This window comes from Wyeomyia smithii, chromosome 1 (genome assembly GCF_029784165.1).
Source record: "Wyeomyia smithii strain HCP4-BCI-WySm-NY-G18 chromosome 1, ASM2978416v1, whole genome shotgun sequence".
NCBI classification, from domain to species: Eukaryota; Metazoa; Arthropoda; class Insecta; order Diptera; family Culicidae; genus Wyeomyia; species Wyeomyia smithii.
The window spans coordinates 147652827-147676692 of NC_073694.1; the positions used below are offsets into that span (position 1 = coordinate 147652827).

Genomic DNA, 23866 nt, shown 5'->3' on the forward strand with positions numbered 1-23866 from the left:
CTTCCGGTTGTTACTTTTTTGCATTCGACATTTCCCTAGAAGTAAACTTTTAGACTTCATATCCACACACGAGATGTAAACGGTTACCAGTGACTTCAGCACTCTCAGCAAGCACAGCGCGAGACTGTTGTACACTCAACAAACTTTGTGTATAAAACGGAAGCGAACAGCTTGACTTGATTCGACTTCTTTCTTCGTATAAAAACAACCGTACATAGGAGACACTTTGACATATCCACAACTGAGTATCAAGCCAGTCTACCGACTTCCGACTTCAGTAATCATTAATATTGTAGAAACAAACATTGACATAGGATAAATTTATCATATCGCATTGCTTAGCTTGAGTCCAATTAACAACCGAAGCTAAGGCCTAAGATTTTATTGTCACAAATATTCATGCAAAATCATCATCATACCTTCTCGTCAGGTTTAATAAACTTATTTGAACATAATTGTTCAAGATCAACAATCAACACTAACTTACGGTTGCCAAGAGCACAACAAAGATGAACGCTTCGCTACAGTGTCGAATGGCAGCGAAGGTAATTTGCGTCAGCTGTAGCCGTGCCGTGCCCGAGTGAACGCAGTCGCTTCTCCATAACCATAACCACTGACGCTAAGTGAGTATTGTGTATAGAAATGTTCTTTATTTTAATTCGCTAGCTGCATTACTAATATCTGAGTCAGAGTCAGCTGATGTTGTGGAAGGAAACAAGGGGGCAAACATGGATACTAACAGGGCTTGCATGTTTCTGGTTGCTAACAATTGAATAGATGCATTTATTTAGACACCGTCTGGTTATTGAACTTGCATGTCTGAGCGTTTCACACTGGTAAATATTGACATCGATGCACTAAACAATAGAACAAAAAAACTAGCATTGTTTCCTACTGGTGGATGTTCAATATCATGTAAACCGGAAAACAACGCTTTCCAAAACTACCGCTGTGAAATGTAGAAATGTCCGCGTTGTCTAGTTCAAAGAACAATAAACACAACCTACCAATGGCACAGATAAGCCTTCTCTGGTAGACAACAAAAGCTTGAGCACAAACATCAGCAGCCATTTATTGAATTGATTCAACAGAAGTTATTCGTTTTTATTTATTATTCTGGAACTGATCGGCGATAACACATTTTCGAAATATACTGCGACATGATATGCCAGTTAATTTGGTTCTGGGCAGGGAGAAATGGAACGAATTAGTAAAACCAACATCGAGCTACAGACTCGATTAAAATGATTCACTTGGAACGCTTTGCAGTAAACTGCCTGAAACTCATGCTACTATCTATATTCCATCTTGCCTGAACCTAACATTCACGTACTCCAATAAACAAACCAGCCGTATCTATAAATGTAAACAATTCAAGTATACGAGCAAACTTCGCTCTGTCTAACCAAAAGAGAGTATCTCTCGGTAAATATAGCGGAAACCCAACCCGGTATTGTTGGTGAACACTCATCGACAATAATGTTTAAGGACGGTAGTTGCATTCACACGAAAATGATTTTATATGTTTTTTTGGTGTGTCTTTATTTCTTACACTAGGGTGCCCTCGAAAAAAAAAACCTTGTAACCTTGCTACTAGATGCATATTACTCATAATGGGACAATGTGTATTTCAATACCCATCAGTTGAGTTCACTCATCTGAAATAGATGACTGGAGTAAAGAATTATGAGTGTATTATTACACACGAAGCAAAATGAGCATCCATTATTTGAACAAAACTATGGAAACTATAGTTAAATATATTAAAGGGGACGTTCCTGCACCTGTTGCACAGTTTACCTAATCAATATCACTGATTTTCACAACTTAGGAATGAAGATATACATAGCAAAATGAACCGTAATGTATAAATCATATTTTTAGATCATTACCATATAGGCTCTCGCGAGTGTATTAATACTATCTGTGAAATAAAGTGTAATAGGGTATTTAAAATATATTATTTATTACATTTGCACTGCTCTAAAACAAATAGTTTTAACAAGGAACAGGATAAAAGTACGAAAATCGGGATCATTTAATGTCGGTACTACAAACATTATCAAAGTTAACTAGGGTATAACGGACAAAATTGGACACTGTTTTTAAAGTGCATTTTTACCTATCTCTACTAGGACAGTTATTCTTCTTTTTGTTCAAAATTGTCCTCATAAAACATTTTAATTTTTCTACACGCCGCTTGTCAGTGTCGCCAAAAATGTTTAATAAAGAAAATATCAATACGTAGGGTTTTTCAAGGGTTTCAATTATAATTGATGTATTTTTGTAATGGTTGCTCAAAGAATCTTGAATTAATTTAAAGATATATTTTGTTTTTTTTTTTTTAAGTTGTAATAATTTAAACTCATTCCGGATTCCTCTTGCTTTTCATGAAATAAATCTGCAATCGTTCATGATATGTAGTTTCAAAAATACATTTAGAATGTTGATTTTCACAGATATTACAGTTTCGAAATGAACAAAACGCAGTTAATTCCCTTGATAAGCAGAAACAGTGTAAACCAAAAATATCGAAAGTTTTTGCAGCACTACCAACCGTACCGGCTAATAAAAAATTTAACATTGCGCTAAATAAAATCGACCAATCAGAGAGGGCTTTCACTTTGGCAGAACTTTGGGTGATTCTTGGTTTCTCTTGTCACATCCTGTCCAAGGTCACTTCGTTTTGTCCAGGGGGAATCTATCTGTCAAAATCGTGTAACAGTGACCAATATGTTCGGAAATACGGCATCTGTTTGTTTTGGTTTTTGTCGTTCTAGTCATGAAATTGATCGATGAAAATTTGATAGAATTGGAACGTTGTTTTTTCATCAAAACTCGAGAAATCGCGGGAAACTTTTTTGAATAAGGCCTTGTGTAGTGAAATTTCACGGCAACAACCTGTTTTTGGCGAAAAGAGATTAAGTTTAATCGATAGTTTAAACGACTTCCCGATTTTGCCGGTGTTGTGTCTGCAGTCTCACAAGTAAATAAAGATTTGCTGATATGTTGTCTTAAAACCTTCAAGCTGGTCTCGAGGTACGATGCTGGCTTAACAAGCAGCCGTCGTAGATTCGAGTCCCGGCTCGGGAGAGACTGTTAGTGTCAGTAGGATCGTAGCGCTAGCCCCGCAATTGTCCAGTACACTAACCCAGTTGGCTGCGAAGTCTGTGTAAATAAAACACAAGGTCCGAGTTCCGAATCGGAATGTAGCATCAAGGCTTTGCTTTGATATGTTGTCTACCGCAAAAGGTTGTGTTCTTTGTGTACCCTAACTCGATCACTGTGCTTATTCGTCTATGGTCCTATGGTCCCCGGCCCCCACAAAATTTAACTTCCAACAAAAAAATTAGTGACACTTTTGAAAAAAAAAGGGAATTTAGACGAAACTAACACAATCCTTCTATGTATAATCTTTCCTTAACTTTTATTTTTGTATGACATGTTCCTTAATTGAAATTTTCGACATATTACTTGGCCCCCGGACCCCTACAACTCTTAATCCGGGCTTGGTTACACGAGACAATTCTAGAGAAACATTCCAAAAGGTCCTATCTGCTTTGATCAATTTTTTGATCGATCACTTTCATTCAATCACCACAACTTATTAAACATCTTTTATGAAACGTTATTTGCACAAGTTAATAGCGGAGGGATCACTCTAGCCCTCTGAACGAAACCACGGTTAAAATCGTTAAAAAACTGTCCACAGGTGTTTTGTACACTGGTTTTAATGCCAAATTTTATGCGAATTATTATTACAACGTCTTCAAGCAATGTTTTCGTTTACACCGAGAGTGACAATCACATAGAAAACTTTAATGTAAATGGTGAAACATTTTGTGTGTTTTTTCAGCTATACATACAAAATACTATGCATATCAAATCACAAACAAAAAAGCTAAAATTTTCAGGCTATTATACGGAAGCAGTGAACTAATGTATCATTTCCTTTTTGTACGGTCCAATCTGATCTTTAGATTCACAAGCAAAATGCATGTTACATGTACTTGCCAAAAGTAACCGGTTTATATGTACGTGCTGTAGTTTACTAGCTTCGAGAAACACAAATCTACTGAGAAACACAAAGAACTTGTCGCTCGAACGCCGGTAATGATACTGATAAGCCGAATAGAAGAGAAATAGTACCAGAAAGAATAGTGTTATCTATGTTCAATTGGAATACAGTTTGAAAAGCAACTTCACTAAATTTTCCCAGAAGCTCTTCACTAGTCCTGAAACCAAACATTGTTATTTATAATTCCGTTACAACTTCGTTATAACTTCTCGAAACACTTTACCGAGGCACCCCTAATCTCTCTCGCAAAAATCTCGCTTTTTCACCTCCTTGTATTCGATTCGGGCTCATATTTCAACATCACGGAGATATTTCTAATCGACATTCTAGGCCGAATGGTTCAGTCAAGTAATTAAAATCACATTTAAAGATGCACTCCGTATCGCTTGAAACCATGCAGAACTTATTAGGTCCAACTAGCGCAAACCATTCGCATGTTCTCACACCGATTATACCCTCATTTGCGCCCGCACACTCGACTAACGCCGAGTTTTCTCACACTGCGGAAAAGCGACGATGGATTTTACGACTTACCTCGAATGTTCAGCGCAGCCAGCAAATGAAAACGGAGAAAACGGCTAATCCACGAGGCGTTTCGGTTGTAGCGTTGTATCAGTTGAGTAACGACGGAAAACAGTACATCCTAAAGGGCCTAACTAAGTCCTTTGCATTCCATCTCACCTCAACACTATACGGCAGCTTGAAGGCACATTAGAATCCACTATCCTTGAAGTATCGACACGTACAAGGGAAATCGCCGAGAACTTGCTGTCCGGCAATTATCACTACTGTATTTAGTTATACATAGGCACACACCACTCGAAGGTATTTTCGATTCTACCATAAAATCACACTTTAAATGTCTGTTTTCTTGGAATCCGTGTTAAATCATATTACTCTCACTTGAAGAAAGTCCCGCTAAAACGTATTGAAAGAAACTGGTTCAACCCTACAGGATCAGCCGACGACAAACGACAAGACGAGGAGCGCACTCCAGTCGTGTATAAGTCAGAACTCGAAGTGAGGAGTAGAAGCTTGATTCGAACTTTCAAACGAATGCAGAAGCTTTTTCACGGGTTTTACTACATACAGCAATCAGCATCTGGTCGAGTACTCATATTACATGCATACACTGCTTTACACTTGTGGTAAGGTACGGTACATACTCGCCGTGGTACGGCAGTAAAGACACAATCCAAGCTTCAGTTTACTCGCTCACTCCTGCCGCAGATCCGTAAATATAAAAAGTAATAAACATTTTAATGAATGTAATTGTATAGAACTGTCTGCGCATATATGAGCCGGTTGCGCGCTGCTTTTAAAACAAACACATACACTCTCCGTGCAAACAAGGCCGACGAGCATCATTGCGGGAGGAAACACTATAGAAGGCCTACCATACATACAACATCACAGCATACCATGTGTTCAGAAATGCAACTGAAATCTAGTTTTGACACGGGGTTTTAGCCGAAAGGTTGATAAAGTTTATTGCAGCTCGCCCAAACCTCCTATTGAAACTGACAGAGGATAATGTTCACAAGAGCAGTATCATCATGGTGTTTTTTATTGATTCAGATGTGAGGAAACATGTTGCAAACTACTTTTCATAATAGCAGTCGATCGGTTAGGTATGGATAGAAGTTATTAAATTATTAGGGTTTGTTTCTCTATTTGTACCCAAATATCTCAACAAAAAATTTCAAAATCATTCTTATCGACCGAGAAGAGGTTTCTATTTATCTAACCGTATAAATCAATTGTCTTACTCAAAGAACGTAAGCCTTGATACACAGACACTTTCGATTTGTGGTTCAAGATTTTATGTTAATTTCTGTTTCGTATTGAAGCGGCCGGTCTCCAAACGTAACATAACATGAGCTAGACCCCTCCTTAGTAGCAGCAAAATGTGACTAGAACTTGAAAAAAATGTCTTTATCTGAGATCTTTGGTGCAGCTTGCTATCAATTGTGCAGGAAACATCAAATTTGTCGTATTTGGAAATTTTTTTGCTCCGATTATTTTCGATTATCCCTGACCGCTTCGATTCCCTGCTGGCAAAACTAATCGAATTATGTTTTACAAGCTGATTTTCTACTTATATTTTCTGGTCGAAGCTTGAAAACTATTCGAACTAGAAATTGCTCCAAAAAATGCCCTATTCTGGATAGTTTGATGAAACTATTATTATTGCATAAACAAACATAATTTGGAAATTACAGCCCAAGTGAAGAACATCGACACAAAACGGAGTTACGCTTCTCGTGCAATTGGTTCGAAATAATGGTCAAAAACATGTAATAGAAAAATTAAATTTCCTCACGCATCTTTATAACGGCGCATTTGTTGAATATATCAAATGAAAGCTCTTGAAATGCACTACAAAACGTATTGTTTGTATTTTAATCCTAGATCCGTTGATAAGAAATAAAAAAAGCTGTGAAAATAACCTCCTTTTTTAAGAGAAACGTGAATATCTCATCAAGTATTCTCGAGAGCAACTTTCAATAACTCTCATTTTGTTCCCTTCATAGAGTAGAATAAACATGACAATTTTCATGAAAATCGATTCAGTTTACATAAAGTTATAACAAATTTACTTTTCAGAAAATCTGAGTTTATGTAAAACATTCTTCCATCATATGGATAAACAAACAGTGAAAGCTTCAGTCCGATCGGAGAACCTCGAAACAAGACCTAGTTGCGGTCTTCGCGAACTGGCTCTTAAGGGGTTATATACCTTTTTAGTTTTCAAAAAACCGAAAAAAAAATTATTGTATTATCTTCAAATACAACATCTTGAGAACATTTTCACAAATTTTCATAAAGATCTGAGCAATAGGGAGAAAGTTAGAGCGATTTGCAGCGCGCCTCGCCACGGCCGCATAAGCTAAACTTGAAACTTTACACGCGATTATCTCGGAACAGTGTTTTCCGAAAAATGACTTTGCCGTGATCCTGATTGCGGGAAAACTACTGAACCGATTTCCTTCATCTTTTTTTTTAAATTTTCGTCATTAAATTCGCCGGTCCTTGAACGATCGCTTTTTGAAACATACAGTTACATTTTGCTGCAAAAAAAAAATTTTAATGCAATTTTTAGCGCTCAAAACGTGCATTTTTTGGGAAAAACGTTCCCGTTTGCACTGAAAACAAAATACTCATAAAAGCGATCGTTCAAGGACCCGGCACACCTCTAAACTAATGAAATAATATGAGTTTTTTTTATTTCGGTTGACCCGCTGAGTCTCTAGCAGGATCACCGCAAGCCTCTGCAAAAAATAGCCTTTCGGGGAAACGGCCATTACTCCAGTAATAATTGGTATATCTCAAAATCAAACGTATTTTTTGTTGTTGATAAACTGTACTTTCAGAAAAATACCCCTTTGATGCAATGAAAATGGTGCTATGCACTTAAAAATAAATTCAAACCTCCCTCATTTTTCTCGACCAAAAAGGTATATAACCCCTTAAGCAATATTTGAACCAAAAAATGCACAAATGCGAGGCCAATTTTACAGAATTGCTTACTACTTGAAATTGTTTCAGCTACCTTTTGAATGCAAGTGTTAGGAAAGCTAGCAAATTGTATGGAAAATGTATTAAAATATTCAAAGTTTGCTCAACTTGATTAAATTTCAGTTCAACTATGCACTCGTTTTCTGTTGAACAGTTTTACAAATGATCATGTCACAAGTTTGAAAAAAAAATCCGTTCAAAGTTATCACCGTTATCACAGTTATCACCGCAGCAAGAGTTTAATTTGATTCTCGAAACTTAGACTACAAATATCGATATTTTTTTAGAGAATTTTATATTTTTTTCGAAAAACGCTTGCTATAAATGACAAAAGTTCTCTCAGAATACTTGATCAGATCTCACAGAAATAGCTTTTACGACACGACGGAAGTGAACCTCATATCGATATTTACCTTTGAATACAACGTCAACTCATCGATATGACAAACTGTAGTTGTGATTTTTTATTAAAATGGCAGTAATGAATATTTTCGTGAATAAAATAAAATTTTCTCATCCTCTCTCTCTCGAATCCAAACAGAAAATCTATAGAAATATTTAGTTCGTGCAAATTGCTGCGTCAACAATTTCATATTACATTATGAACATTCTAATAATTCAAAAAGCTATACCATAATGTCCTGTTAAGCGAAATAGAATTGCTTTTTGAAAATGAAAATATTATTTTGATAAATCACCTTACGACTATTCAGAAGTAGACTTCACATAAAGTCCTCATTACCTTTTTAGGATATCAATTGAAACAAGTGGTTTCAGGCTGTTAAAATTCAACTTCAACTCCGCATTCTCATAGCTTTGCACAAATCAAACACCGCACCAAAACTGAGCAAATGTAAAAAAAATACAAATCGTGATTACGCGATAATGACTTCATCCCTGCGCTCAAGTACGCAGAATACTTCTATCGGTCCGCTCGACTCTGACTGACAACACGCGCCCGCGATAATAACAAAAACAAGTACCCACGCGGACGCGAATACATACAATGCAATGAAGGCCCAGCCGCCGCTTGTTACTGGCTACTGGGTAGAACTCAAATATAAACCTATACTTTTCTGCGCAAACCTACTATACAGCTACAGAGAAGAAAAAAAGTACTCGACGGTGACTGTATTCGAACAGACTGGTTCCATTAGACTTAGCAGCGTTATTGGCAACCTGCACCTCGACTAAGTGCAAAGGAAGGGAACCTCGGCAAGGAAAAGGGTTCACTGAAGCTGCATCCACTATTTCTGCATTTCACACACAGTTGCTAATACAAATACTAGTACTGGAAATGCAACGTACTGCACTGGACGTGATTATGTAACTGCACTGTGCAACCAACAAAATCCCACATCCAACTCACCACCAGCATCCAGACCACCACAAATAATTTCGCATAATATATAATTGCTCTACTTTCGTTTTATTCATTTTATTCCGATTATCACAGACCATTTTGCTCAGTGAAGGATGCAAAAGAGATCGACTTTCAATATTCTTTCCTTAGTTAAGAACACATTTTGCGTGCACATGCGGTGCGTCACGACGATTCCCCGCACAACTTACTTCACGGTCCGATTTCCGATAAATAGCTCAAAATGATAAGCTACAAGCGTTCGCTTCCGCTGTTTCCGATGTACTACTCATCACATGCAAAGAATAAAATCGTGAAAGAGTATCAAGGCAAGTCGGATATTTAGTGTCATGCCGTCGTGCGTGTGTTGCCACAATTTTTCCCCGTACGAACACACAGTTTTGCTAGCTATGCGCAAACTCAGATAACGCCGCCCGCATAGAGGCATGCATTGACGTACTAGGGTGTATCGTTCGGAAAAAACGTGCTAAATTTCATGGAAAACTATCTGTGATGATGGCTTGGTGATTACTTTTGTAAGGTATTTTTTCATTTTTTCATAAATCTATTATGGCAAGTAGAAGCTTGATAGTATGAATTATTTTGCTGGTAGGGGAAATATAAAATTCATAATATCAACTCTAGCACTACTGTTTTCGGCTTTTGTAACGTGATGGTACCATATATTAACCTGCAGTACACACGGCAGCTTCGGTTTGCTTCGAAAGTCGTACACAAATGTACGGATCAATAAAAAGATGCCTTGTGCCAACCATACAACTGATTATTTTTTATTTTTTTCTGATATTTTTTCAACAAAATGTTGCCCCAAAGCTCAAAGTAAGCACATTAACCATTCCCGTGAATTTTAGAGCCCCTAGTGTATGTAGAAAAGCGTCAAAAAGCCGCACAGTTAGTGCTCGTCGGGTTCGTAGCTTTCACGGAGGCTTACAGAAAAACTCAAAATGAGTCTCTTAAAAGGTTATCTTTGGTAGGGGCACCAAAACTCATAGGGATGAATAAAAAGCTTTAATCTTCCGTTTTTTCTGCTTTGAGCAAAACCTGTGTTTACCAGTGTAAATTGATGATGTACCGTCAAATTGTATGAAACTTTTTGGCATTTCATAACTATCCTTCTTCACAGTTTTCACAATATATTACAATACATTTTAAAAAATGTATTCAAAATAGTAGCCCTAGAATGATTATAATTTTTAAACCATTCCTGTGAAACTTGGAGCCTCTAGCCAGTGCAGAAGTGCGTCAAAGTGCCGCAGAATAATTGCTCGCCAGGTTCGTCGCTTCTACGTGTGCTTAAAAAGTCTCTGAAAAAAGTTATCATGACTAAGGGTACCAAAATTCCCAAGAATGGTTAAAATTCTTTAATCTTTCATTTTTTAAGGTTTAAGGTATAATCTATCAATTAGTTTCTGCTTCAAAAATAGTTAACGACTGGAAACATCTAAGTTCTCTTGCATCTCATTAATGTTTGGACTTCTATAACTAAGCCAAAACGAACTTCCATGTGTTTTGCACGTATCGAATCAAGTATTTTTTAAGATTTGGAACACTACAAAATGGAAAAACGCCAAATAACTCACCTTATTCTACTCGTTGTTTTGAACGATCGAAAAATGTTGAAAAACCAGGGGGCTCTTGTGGCTGTCAAACTCCATACATTTTCCATCTACCACTCATTGATTCTGGTACCAGCGTTTCTGGTACCCACTTTTTGGTTGGTTTGCCCTAAAACAAGTGAAATAGAGTAAACGACCCATTTTTTCGGTAGACTTATTCTCGAGTAAATGTCGTTTTAGATGGAAAAAAACAAGAGCTCAACATTTGTTTTTAGTACAATGTGCACTTTAATGAATTAGATAAGTTTTGTAAGTATTTGAAATGAAATATTACCGCCGTGATGAATTTATGATTGGAAGGCAAAATGTTGACGTTTGTAGGCCCCTGTGAAAAACGGACCGTTGCGAGAATTACAAATGATATAATATTTTATGTATCATATATTAATTCGTTATTTTATCAGAGCATTTTATCATTTTGAAGATTTTTTTTTTTTTCTAATTTAGAAGTACTATTTACAGTATTTGCATTTATTATCAAATAACTGATTACAAGTGTTAAAAAACAATTTTAGAGACGTCGAAGAAACCGTATTCGCTGAGGCTTAAGCGTTACGGCAAAAGTGGTATTTAGCGTTATGTATTCGGCAATTTTAACACCCGTAAGTGTTCTGCAGGGTACCCAGGTAGCCACCAAAATGAAATGCTTACAACTTTTTCAATTATTGACCGATTTTGGATTTCGACCCGTCAAAATATTGGAATTCCTGGGAGTTATCCCCGAAATGACCACTCCGGAGCAGGTTTCCACCAAAAACATGTTTTGGAAAAACCACGACAATACGCGATACTTTGCATGAGATTCGCTCAAAGCAAACTGGATATTGCATTTATCCAAGAGCCATGGCAGAATAATGAAAAAATACTGGGTCTTAACATTCAATCGTGTAAGTTAAGTTGACCAAACCCGTGTAAGTTGACCAAGCCCGCTCTTAGACGGCTTTGGCAAAACCACTATAATTTTTTATAAACATTTTTCAAGTATTTATGAAAGATTTATAGTGATTTTACTAAAGGCGTCTAAAGGCGGCCTTAGGCACTAGAGGGTTAATATATGACAAAAAAAGCGGCACCTAAGTGCTATGTTTACTAGAAACAATATTAAAATGCTACCTTTTACGTAATTTACTAAACATGATATTGTGGCGGCAGTTATAGAAACATCCACCACACGTGAAAAAACTGAAATCTTCATAGCTTCGGCTTATTTTCATGGAGACGCTGACAAGGCGCCTCCACCAGAAGTCAGCATTCGTGTAATTCTGTAAGAATCAGAACAAAGCATATGTCATAGGTTGCGATGCAAATGCACATCGTATAGTATAGACCAGTGGTTCCCATGGCAGAGCTGAATGCCACCACGGGTCGGTAATTGGCGATTACTGAAGGCCACGGAAGTGCTCACTGCTAGCAAGCAGTCCCGGACCATCAGCGGGAGCTAGCCTAGGTCGTGGCGAGATTCAGGCACTGGGCCGCTGAATTCTCGCAAAAGCCACACTGGCCGGAAGCAGCTCCGACGGAGCGAGTAGTGCCGCTCCCACCACCCAAATGCACTATACCGGCCATTGGGACTGATGCCAGTAATGTTCCCAATTACGGCAACTGGTCGCATCACTATAGGATAAGAGTCGGATTTCGTTTTCGTACCATGATTTTGGGCTGGCACCTGCGCCGAGCTCCCTTAGTAATGTCGTGTGATAACGGCTTGAAACGGCGAGATTACAACCGGTGCAGGGGTCTCCGTCCCGTAAAACCTGGCAGGCCTTCCAGTACGTTCCGAGTCCATTGCCGGGTGGGAACCCGGCAGGAGTAGGATCAGATGTCTTTTCCTGACTTGCGCCGGTCGGGGGTGTCATAGTTGCCCATAAGGCGCTATGGCAGCCGCCCCTAGCCATGGCCTCACTGCTCCGGCATAGACTACCTTGGGACCATTTAGGCGACTACTCCATTATGGATAAGGATAGCGGCTGGTAGGGGGACCCAATAAACAAAAATGTTGAACTCAAAAACAAAAGAGACGGGTGCGGAGGGGTTACCAAATCCCTTCGCACGAGGTGGCATCCAGCGGTCTCCGCAGAAGAAGGCGGAGACGGATGCGGCGAAGTCTGGAGGTGGAAAAACGGCGAATCCGTCGGTGTCCACACCAGACATCTCGGTAGACGGTCCCTTGCTAGTCAAGGCCGTCGAAAGGTGTATGGACACGCGGCCAAGAGTGGCGGCGCTGTCTGAACAACTCGATGCCATAATCGAGTTCTTGGCGAACAGGCGAAACATCGCTGGCGACCTGAAGCAGAGCCTCCTCCTGCTTCGGAGCACCATTGATGAAGCCAGAAAGGAGCACGAAGAACTCGTAGCTCGGGTGAAGGCGGCCGAGAAAGCGGCCAGGACCGGGAGGGCGACTGCATCTAAAGAGGTGCAGACAGACGCCCCCTCGTTCGCGTCGGTCTGCTCCACGGGGCAGGTCGCTAAGCGAACGAGGCAGTCCCCGGGGGAAACGGCCCCCGGGAACACCAAGAAACGATTGGTCGTGCTACTCCCACGGGAACACACGCCAACCGGTTCAAGGTCCACCGCGGAAAAGGCACAGGTGGAGGCTACGGGCAACCCTTGGACTACCGTAGAGGGTAGGAAGCGTCGGGAAGGTGCGACGCGACATGATGGCGGAGCGGCCAGAGGACCAAAAAAGGTCAAAAAGGCGCGGAGTAGGGGTGATGCCCTCATACTCAAGACGGATGGGTCGAAGTACTCAGAAGTCTTGAAGAAGATGAGGGGGGAAACCCAGCTCAAGGATCTGGGGGCGGATGTGCGGAGTATCCGCCGATCTCGCACTGGCGAGATGATACTTGAGCTCCGGAAGGACGCCAAGAACAAGGGGGCTACCTACAAAACGGTAGCTGAAAAGGTCCTAAGGAAGGAGGTGCAAGTGCGGGCACTCACCTCAGAAGTGACTCTCCAGCTTAAAAACCTGGACGAAATCACTGAGAGGTGCGACATTGCACAAGCCCTAAAAGCGAAGTGCGGGGTGGAGGTGGCTAAGGAGTCAATCCGCCTCCGCAAAGGTCCGGCGGGGACCCAGATAGCTACCTTCCGACTACCGTCGGCGGACGCTAACCTGGCCCTGAAAGAGGGCAAGTTGAAGGTCGGCTGGTCTGTATGTCCTCTGGGCATACTACAGCAACCAGACATTTGCTTCCGGTGCTTTGAGGGCGGACATAAGTCCTGGACCTGCAAGGGGCCCGATAGGAGCCAGCTGTGCAGGCGTTGTGGAGATGCAGGCCATAAAGCAAAGGACTGTGTGGAGTTGCCCAAGTGCATGGTATGTTCCGGGAAACGGGACGCCAAACACTTTATGGGAGGCCCCAGGTGCCCAGCCGGTAAGCCGGCTGCGAAACCACGGGCGTAAGGGTGACGCAACTGAACCTGAACCATTGCTTCGCGGCTCAGCAGCTGCTACACCAAGCAGCCACTGAGTCGTTGTCGGACATCGCCGTCATATCGGATCCCTACCGCATCCCTCCCGGAAACGGTAATTGGGTTGCGGATAAGTTCAGTTTGGCGGCCATATGTACGACGAGCAAGTTCCCGGTTCAGGAGGTTGTCTCAACCTCAGAAGAAGGGTACGTAGTTGCTAAGGTAAACGGAGTGTTCTACTGCAGTTGCTATGCTCCGCCACGTTGGTCTACCGAAAGGTTCACCCAGATGGTCGACCTCCTATCCATGGAGCTAACGGGCCTAACGCCGTTGGTGGTGGCGGGCGACTTCAACGCTTGGGCTGTTGAGTGGGGAAGTCGCTTCACGAACCAGAGGGGCCAGATCCTGTTGGGGGCTTTTGCAAAGCTTAACCTAGATCTGGCCAACGTTGGGAACAAAAGTACATTTAGCAGAAATGGTGCGGAGTCGATCATCGACGTGACGTTCTCCAGCCCAGGACTGATCAAGAACTGGAGGGTAGACGATGGCTACACTAATAGCGACCACCAGGCGGTCTGTTATAGTGTAGACAACAACGAGAGGCGGCAAGCGACGGGTAGAGCCAACACTCCGACCGTTCGCGGGTGGAAGACATCGCACTTTGATGCCGAGGTATTCGAAGAGGCAATGAGAAGGGAGCGCGAGGGGGGCAGTTGGCTCCGCCCGACTGCTGACCAACTAGTTGCTATGCTATCGCGGGCGTGCGACGCCACCATGCCTAGGACTCGCCAACCTAGGAATGGAAAGCCACCGGTTTACTGGTGGACGGACGCGATAGCCGACCTTCGCAGTGCGTGCCTCCGTGCAAGACGGAGGATGCAGCGTGCGCGAAACGAAGAAGAGAGGACAGAGCGCCGCACAGCATTCAGTTCGGCAAGATCGATGCTAAAGAGTGCGATAAAGGCCAGCAAGAGGGCCTGCTTCGATAGGCTATGTGCGAGTGCCAATACAAATCCGTGGGGTGACGCCTACAGGATCGTAATGGCCAAGACTAAAGGCGCGCTGGCGCCTGCAGAGCGATCACCAGCGATGCTGGAGCGTATCATCGAGGGACTCTTTCCACGCCACGAGCCAAGTCCTTGGCCTCCGGCAGTCGAGTCTCACGTCCGACGTTCCAGTATCTCAGACATAGACCAGAGATGGTCGGCCAACCTGCCGAGCATCCAATCCGTGAGCGACGACAGCCGTGTCGAGGCAGGGGAGGAGGCAAGGGTTACGAATGAGGAACTCATCGTGATCGCCAAATCCCTAAAGGTGAGCAAGGCACCGGGACCGGATGGTATCCCTAACCTGGCGATCAGGCTGGCGATAAAAACGGCCCCCGGGCTGTTCAGGGCAGTCATGCAGAGGTGCCTGGATGACTGTCTCTTTCCGGACAGGTGGAAGCGGCAGAGACTGGTCTTATTGCCGAAGGCTGGGAAACCGCCAGGGGACCCATCGGCATATAGGCCTATCTGCCTGCTGGACACCGCGGGCAAGGTGCTTGAGAGGATCATCCTCAACAGACTGGTGAGGTACACGGAGGGTGTACACGGTCTGGCAAGTAACCAGTTCGGCTTCCGGAAGGGCAGGTCCACGCTGGACGCAATCTCTTCCGTCATCAAGACGGCGGAGGTAGCAATCCAGCGCAAGAGAAGGGGAATACGCTACTGCGCAATCGTCACGCTCGACGTGAAGAATGCGTTCAATAGTGCCAGTTGGGACTCCATAGCGCTCGCGCTCAGGAGCATCCATGTACCGGTGTCGCTGTACAAGATTCTGGAAAATTATTTCCAGAATCGAGTACTTGTTTACGACACGGAGGAGGGTCAGAAGTGCGTCCCAATTACCGCAGGAGTTCCGCAAGGTTCTATCCTGGGCCCGGTGTTGTGGAATGTCATGTATGACGGAGTGTTGAAACTCAAGTTCCCTGTAGGGGTTGTGATCGTCGGCTTTGCAGACGACATAACGCTGGAGGTTTACGGCGAGTCTATCGAGGAGGTCGAGTTGACGGCCGCGCACTGTATACGCAAGGTCGAGGACTGGATGCGCTCCAGGAATCTGGAGCTCGCGCATCATAAGACGGAGGTCACGGTTGTGAACAACCGTAAATCGGAGCAACAGGCGGTGGTCAGAGTCGGAGACTGCACCATCACCTCGAAGCGATCCCTGAAGCTCTTGGGGGTTATGGTGGACGACAAGCTCACGTTCGGGAGTCACGTCGACTATGCCTGTAAGAGGGCCTCATCGGCTATTGCAGCACTATCTCGTATGATGTCCAATAGCTCAGCGGTTTATGGCAGCAAGCGAAGACTTCTTGCCAGCGTGGTTTCGTCCATACTTAGGTATGGTGGGTCAGTGTGGTCCAGAGCGCTAGGTACTAACAGTTACCGTGGTAAACTGGAAAGTACCTACAGGCTCATGTGCCTGAGAGTTGCGAGTGCGTATCGTACGGTGTCATACGATGCAATCTGTGTCTTGTCCGGCATGATGCCTATCAGCATCGCCATCAAGGAGGACAGAGAGTGTTTCGACCAACGTGACACAAGGGGCATACGAGGTACCAGAAGGTCATTCTCGATGCTCCGCTGGCAGCGGGAATGGTCCAACTCCACAAAGGGCAGATGGACGCACCGACTCATACCGGAGATATCCGGCTGGGTCGGGAGACGACATGGTGAAGTGAACTTCCACCTGACACAAATCCTGTCAGGCCATGGTTGTTTCAGGCAATATCTGCACAGGTTCGGACACGCGGTGTCCCCCATGTGTCCCGAGTGCGTGGAGGAGGAGGAGACTGCTGAGCATGTCTTCTTCGTATGCCCCCGTTTCGCAAGAGCGAGGAGCAACATGATGGCTGTGAGCGGGCCTGGCACTACTCCGGACAATCTAGTCCGGAGGATGTGCGACGACCCGGACATCTGGAACGCGGTCTGTGCGGCCGCCTCTCAGATTGTTCTGGAGCTGCAACGTGTGTGGCGGGTCAACCACCAACACGCCAGTGGTAGCTAATTACCAGTCTCCAGGTAGTTAGCTAGGAGGTTATAAGAGTAAAGAGGGTGCATCACGCACAAAAGCCACTCCCCGACGTAATACTTAACCGTCGTTCCGGGAAGACCAGGGCTGGAGACTGGAGGGGTTTTAGTGGGTCGGGACAGGGATCAGTAGGTGTCTGGGCGAGTGTAACTACCCCAGCATCTCTCCCCTAGTCTCATCCCCACACCCTGAGTTCTCTTCTCAGGTGTTTGTTTGCAGATTTCCCCGCCACCTTTAAAAAAAAAAAAAAAAAAAAAAGACCAGTGGTTCCCAACCGGGGTCCGCAGCCGGCAAGGAATCCGCAAGACTTACCTAGGAGGGCCGCGAAGCTCTTGGCAAATTTGACAGGTAATTAAATTTTTTTCTAGATACCTCTGTGAAGGCGGATTTCAAACGCTTTTGCGTACTAGGACTAAAACGTGAAACAAATTAGACTTGCAGAACGATATGAGACTGAAAACGCAGCCTCTTATAGCAAAACTTGTATCTGAAATTCTTCTGGGGAGCCGCGAAGTTCTCTTAGTTTCGCATAGGGGGCCGCGGGGCTCTTATGTTTAGCAAAAGCGGTCGCAGAGCCAAAAAGGTTGGGAACCACCATCTCACCGAATCCCTTTAACCTCACTTTTCTGACAATTAGTGGTAACTTTGTTTACCTTTTGGACTTAGTTTTTTTTTCTGCTGGAGCAATCGTGTGCGTAGTGAAAATGATGCTAAGTTCATAATTGTTCTTAGTGAACTGGCACCTCATGCACAACATTTATGGATATGAATGGAGGTACTGACTTCACGTTCATGAACTATAGCGTAGTTGGTAGCATCTACGCCAACCACGCTGGTGGCCTGGGATCGAATTCCACCGCCGACATAGGTGTCGATGGTTGTGGGGTGACGTGATCCACTCACAACCAACCTAGCTTTTAATCTTAGCCGACACCGGGAGACTTTCTGAGGCGAAAAATCTCTGGGATCATCGCCTTCCATCGCTTGAGGAAGTAAAGCCATTGGCGCCGGTCCGTTAATGAACGGGCCGTAAGTTGGGGTCCTGGGAGAGTCGCCTCCCCGGGCGTCGATAATTGGCACAACAACATCAGTGGCGGTAGACCGACGGAAAATAAGTGAGAATAAAAATAGAAGTCTTGGATTTGACGCTCTGTAGTAACACCCTTTCGAAAAGAATACATAATTGGCATGTTCGAATCTATACCTATAAAAATGCAGTCCGGTCTGTCTGTCTGTCTGTCGGTCTGTCTGTCTGATCCATATAGGCTCGGAAACTACCGAACCGTTCGACGTGAAAATTTGTATGTAGGGGTTTTAGGGGCCGAGAAAGGTTTCCATGATAGTTTGAGACCCCTCCTTCTTCTGGAAGGGAGGGCCCCCATACAAATGAAACACAAATTTCTGCACATCTCAAAAACTAACCAAGCAAATGAAACCAAATTTGGCATGTGGATGTTTTTAGGAGTGAAAAATATGTCCATATTAGTTTGACACCCCTCCCTCTTCTCGAAGGGAGGGGTTCCATACAAATGAAACACAAATTTCTGCATATCTAGAGAATTAACCGAGTAAATAGAACCAAATTGGGTAGGTGGATGTTTTTAGGGGTAACTAATATATCGATAATGAATTGATACCCCTCCCTCTTCAACAAGGGAGGGGCCCATACAAATGAAACACGAATTTCGCACAGCTCGAGAACCAATCAACCAAATACAATCAAATTTAGTATGTGGATGTTTTTAGGAGTAACAAATATGTCCATATTGGTTCGAAACCCCTCCCTCTTCTGGAAGGGAGGGGTTCCATACAAATGAAACACAAATTTCTGCACACCTAGAGAACTAACCAAGTAAATAGAACAAAATTTGGTTGGTGGACGTTTTTAAGGGTAACAAATATACCCATAATGGTTTGACACCCCTCCCTCTTCTATAAGGGAGGGGTCCCATACAAATGATACTAAAATTTCGTACAGCTCGAGAACCAATCAAGCAAATATAACCAAATTTGGCAAGTGAATGTTTGTAGATGTAACAAACATGTCCATAATGTTTCGACACCCTTCCTTCTTCTGGCATGTCTCCAAATGCCATTTTTAAATCCAAGATGGCGACTTCCGGTTTCTGAAAAACAGCGGCAAATGACCAGATACCACCCAATATGGGTATTTCCGGAATTGTTATGACCAGTGGTGGGCACCGCTAACCGAAAATTTAGCGACGCTAATCGCTAAGTCGCTAACCGGAAAATTTAGCTCGATAATCGCTAAACGCTGAACGCTAAACCCACATTAGCGGAACTTTCGGTAATCGCTAATCGCTAACTTTTTAATATGTAAATAGTCATATCGCTACATTTTTTGCTCGTGTTTTGTAAGATTTGGACCACTTTGATCTGTTTTGGTTAAACAAACGAAAACAATTACTTTTTAAAGCTATTTACAGTAAGAGGTTCACGAAACGGTATTCATATTTGATTTTGTAAAAACAAGAATAACAAAAGTTATTTAGCTTGCATTGAAAATAGATACTCTTAGGAATGTTTTCATGAAAATTCAATTATTATCTGAATCGAAAAAGTAGAACTAAAGTTGTCAGAATTTCAAGCGCATTGCAGTTTACCAAAGTTCTTGGTGTGCCGAAAATTCAATCTAGACCTTGTGCTTGTTCTTCAAAATACTCCTGTGGCTTGTACGATAACTGGAACTCCATTCTAGGGTAAAAAAACTGACAAAAGTAACTTTCGCAGTAAAGTATGTTCATCTTTCGAAGCAATTTACGTACGCCATCAGCAATTCAGTTTTTCTTAATATTTCTATTGTCGCTTTTCTACAAAATTTAGCGAATTAGCGATTAGCGTTTCGAAGGCCAAAATTTTAGCGACGCTAACAGCTTCGCTAACCAGCTCAACAATTAGCGAATCGCTAAATCGCTAACTGAATTTTGCGCTGGTGTCTGGAAAACAGCCGAAAATTACCAAATTTCACCCAATATGAGTGTTTCTTCAACCAGAATGACGCTCAGAGGCCAGAAATTGTCTCCTAATGCCATTTTGAAATCCAAGATGGCGACTTCCGGTTTCTGAAAAACAGCGGCAAATGACCAAATACCACCCAATGTTAGTATTTCCGGAATTGTTATGATGCACTGAAGCCACAAATCGACCTCAGACTACATTTTGAATTTTAAGATGGCGACTTACAGTGTCTGAAAATCAGCCGAAAATGACCAAATTTCACCCAAAAAGAGTGTTTCTCCAACCAGAATGACGCTCAGAGGCCGGTTTCTGAAAACCAGCGGTAAATGACCAAATACCACCCAATATGGGTATTTCCGGGATTTTTATGATGCACAAAAACCACAAATCGACCTCAGACAACATTTTGAATTTTAAGATGGCGACTTCCAATATGAGTTTTTCTTCAACCAGATTGACGCTCAGAGGCCAAAAATTGTCTCCTAATGCCATTTTGAAATCCAAGAAATCCAAGATGGCGACTTCCGGTTTCTGAAAAACAGCGGCAAATGACCAAATACCACCCAATTTGGGAATTTCTTGAATTTTTATAATGCACTGAAGCCGAAAATCGACCTCAGACAACATTTTGAATTGTAAGATGGCGACTTCCGGTGTCTGGAAAAGAGTCGAAAATGACCAAATATCATCCAATATGAGTGTTTCTTCTACCAGATTGACGCTCATAGGCCAGAAATTGTCTCCTAATGTCATTTTGAAATCCAAGATGGCGACTTCCGGTTTTGTGAAAAACAGCGGCAAATGACCAAATGCCACCCAATATAGGTATTTCCGAGATTTTTATGATGCACTGAAGCCAAAAATCGACCTCAGACAACATTTTGAATTGTAAGATGGCGACTTCCGGTGTCTAGGAAACAGCCGAAAATGACAAAATACCACCCAATATGAGTGTTTCTTCAACCAGATTGACGCTCAGAGGCCAGAAATTGTCTCATAATGCCATTTTGAAATCCAAGATGGCGACTTCCGGTTTCTGAAAAATAGCCTGAAGTGCCCAAATATCACCCAATATGTGTATCACCGGATCCAGAATGATGCAAGTAGCTAAAAATTAACCTCAGACTCCAGTTTGAATCGTCAAATGGCAACTTCTGGGAAACAGCCGAAAATAACCGATTACTACTACATATAAATATTTCCGTGATCGAAATGATGTATAGAAGCCAAGCATTGACCCTGGACACCATTTTGAATTCGAAGATGACCACTTTCAGTTTCTAAAAAAAACGAAAATAACTGAAATGCATTCAATATATTTTCGGAATGGAGGTGATGTACAAAAGCCAAAAGTCGAGGATGTTGTCATTCCGATAAAACCAATCATTTCAAATGATATAAACAAATCGCAAGGAATCAATGAATTTGAAATGTTTAAAATTATTAAATTGAACACTAAAATGGGCGAGACGAAGTTTGCCGGGTCAGCTAGTGAAAACAAAAAACATTATCAAAAAAACTTTTACAGATCCCAGAAAAACGAATTGGGTGTTATACTATTTCGATCTATTAGCTGGAGGCAACTTAATGGATAATATTATAACCACAAACAGAGAACTTGAAATTGTCTCTGTCCAAATAGCAAATAGAATCATCCAAGCGTTCAACAATCGGATCGGACAACTGATCAGGATTCGATTAACAAACAGGGATGTTCCATGGTGCCCCTAAGGTAACAGGCGCAAAAAGAGTTCAATCGAGCAAAGTTCACCTCACAGGGGATGCATATAGGAAAGCTTTTACTACGTACAAGAAAATCTAAACGCAAAACTGGAGACACACATGCGACGTAATGTGATGATATTTATGTGGCCAAAACATATACTATTCATCGGTGTGGTGTTTTGAAAGAAATGGAATCATCATTCTGTTCAAACAATCTTCTGGTATACATTTTGATTGATAGCCAAGCCACTAGGCTTGAAGCATGATTTTGACAAAAAGGAAAAAGCCCTTTTCTGTCCACTACTTTGGCCGGTCTTCCACAACCTTCCTGGCAGATTATAGTTGAGGTTTGCAGGAAAACACACAACAGAAACCAGAAGATTTTCGGTATCAGAATGGTTTACCGTAAACTTTTCGCCAAAATTGTTATGCAGTTCATAGCGAACTGTACAATGCGCTTGCGGAATGCTTTTTGTTTCGACACCATTCTTAACAAAACTGGGCATGCACAAACAAAAGAAAAAATACTGGCATAAAGAGTGTAGTTGAAGAGATAGCAGTCATACAAAATAAAAATAAGTCGGTGGTAACAATGTTTATTTATTCTAATAGACATTCCTAATATATTTCAATTCAACCCTGAAGAAAGTTACTCAGACTTCTGAAGGGAGTAGGAATTGCCCTATCAATCTCGAACTTGATAACATTCAAGTAGTGGTGCAACCAAACGCACTTTATATGGGTATGCGATGCCGTTTTCAGAGAACGATTGTGTGAGCGTGAGTGTGATATCATATCCCTAGCGTGGGTCCTAGCGCATTCTAGATGCATTTGTATCTCATTCGATTAGAATAAGCGATGGAGAATAGATGCTAAATAAAATGGGACGTCACGACTGCTATCTCTTCTATTACAAAGAGGAGAGAGCTTCCATAAAAATATTCTCATTTCTCTGAGAGCGTGTTTGTTATGGAGTACGAGAGCCTTTAAAAAATTCAAAATTTTTAGTTGTCACCCGTTATTTAAGAAAACATTTGAAGTCGAGAAATCATTCTTGCTGCTTTTCTAGACAACGAAGGTGCTTTGGATAATCCTTTAAGAACCAGTTCGCGAGAGCGGCAACCACCTTTCTGAGGGACGTTGTTTTGATGCTCTCCGATTGAGCTGAAATTTTCAGCGTCTGTTTGTCTGTTCAAGGTAGGAAGTTTTGCAAAATTTTTTTTTTTTCATTTAGGAGTAAAACGTCCCTTGAAAATGACATGTCCAAAAACGTCCAAATACTAAAAAGTGCAATAACTCCTGCTAGACTTGATAGATTTTTCTAAAAATTTGTGGTATTATTCTACACTAAGAGTACTTCAAAACGCATGGTCACAATATAATGCAAAGCGGTTACATGACGAAAAAAAAAACATTTTTCTTTTGTAAATTGTCAATTTTCAGGGTCATCCTACTCTTCTCAACAGCGCTAGAAAAAATACCTGGATATGGCGTTTTTTAGAGCAGCTCAAGAGCTTTAATGTCATTTATAAGCCAAGTGTGCCAAATGAGGTAAAACGGCGCTAGAAGGTTTTTTTCAAAAAACCGTCAAAATCACTAAAATCACTATAGTTCCTGCTAGACTTAATAGGTTTTACTAAAAATTACTATACCTTACCAGAATTCGGAAGAATTCGAAGACACATCATTGGAGTTTAAGGATCTTTCAATAGCAGAAAACTTATTCCTGCTAAATTCTAAAAATATAGAATTCAGACTGCTGGGGAATGATACAAAGTTCGCTTAGAAAATTTTTATCTATATCTGTATCTGTGGCTTGAAAAGTTACAATTTCAAATGTCTTAAACGCTTAAATCCGGTCAATCAACGTTACTAAGCTGAATATTCTTGCTGTAAGTATTTGGCGATAACTGAGCTTTGAAGACAAAAATACCTTGATTTAAAAGAAAATTAATAATAATTTAATCATTTACACGCATCAAGAAAAACTTATTCCATGATGATAAACTATCACCTCTCTCTGCGGTCGAAATAGGCCAATCGAAATTGAATGAGACATAAAAATTATAACATTATAACTCA

General features: G+C 42.0%; 1 protein-coding gene across 5 annotated transcripts in view; it reads right to left on the reverse strand.

Annotated features, from left to right (window-relative positions):
- LOC129717661 (ATP-binding cassette sub-family D member 1) overlaps positions 1–9319 on the reverse strand; it is a 63992-nt gene extending 54673 nt beyond the window's left edge. The window contains exons 1-2 of one of the 5 annotated variants that reach the window (XM_055667730.1): positions 9170–9319; positions 4613–4996 (exon numbers count right to left, since the gene is read on the reverse strand). The gene's annotated coding sequence lies outside the window, so the exon portion shown is untranslated. Of the gene's footprint in view, positions 1–4612; positions 5017–8339; positions 8417–8966 lie in introns of those variants that run through there. The other 4 variants (XM_055667733.1, XM_055667729.1, XM_055667732.1 and 1 more) reach the window with 4 other exon arrangements.
- Positions 9320–23866: the final 14547 nt, after the last annotated feature.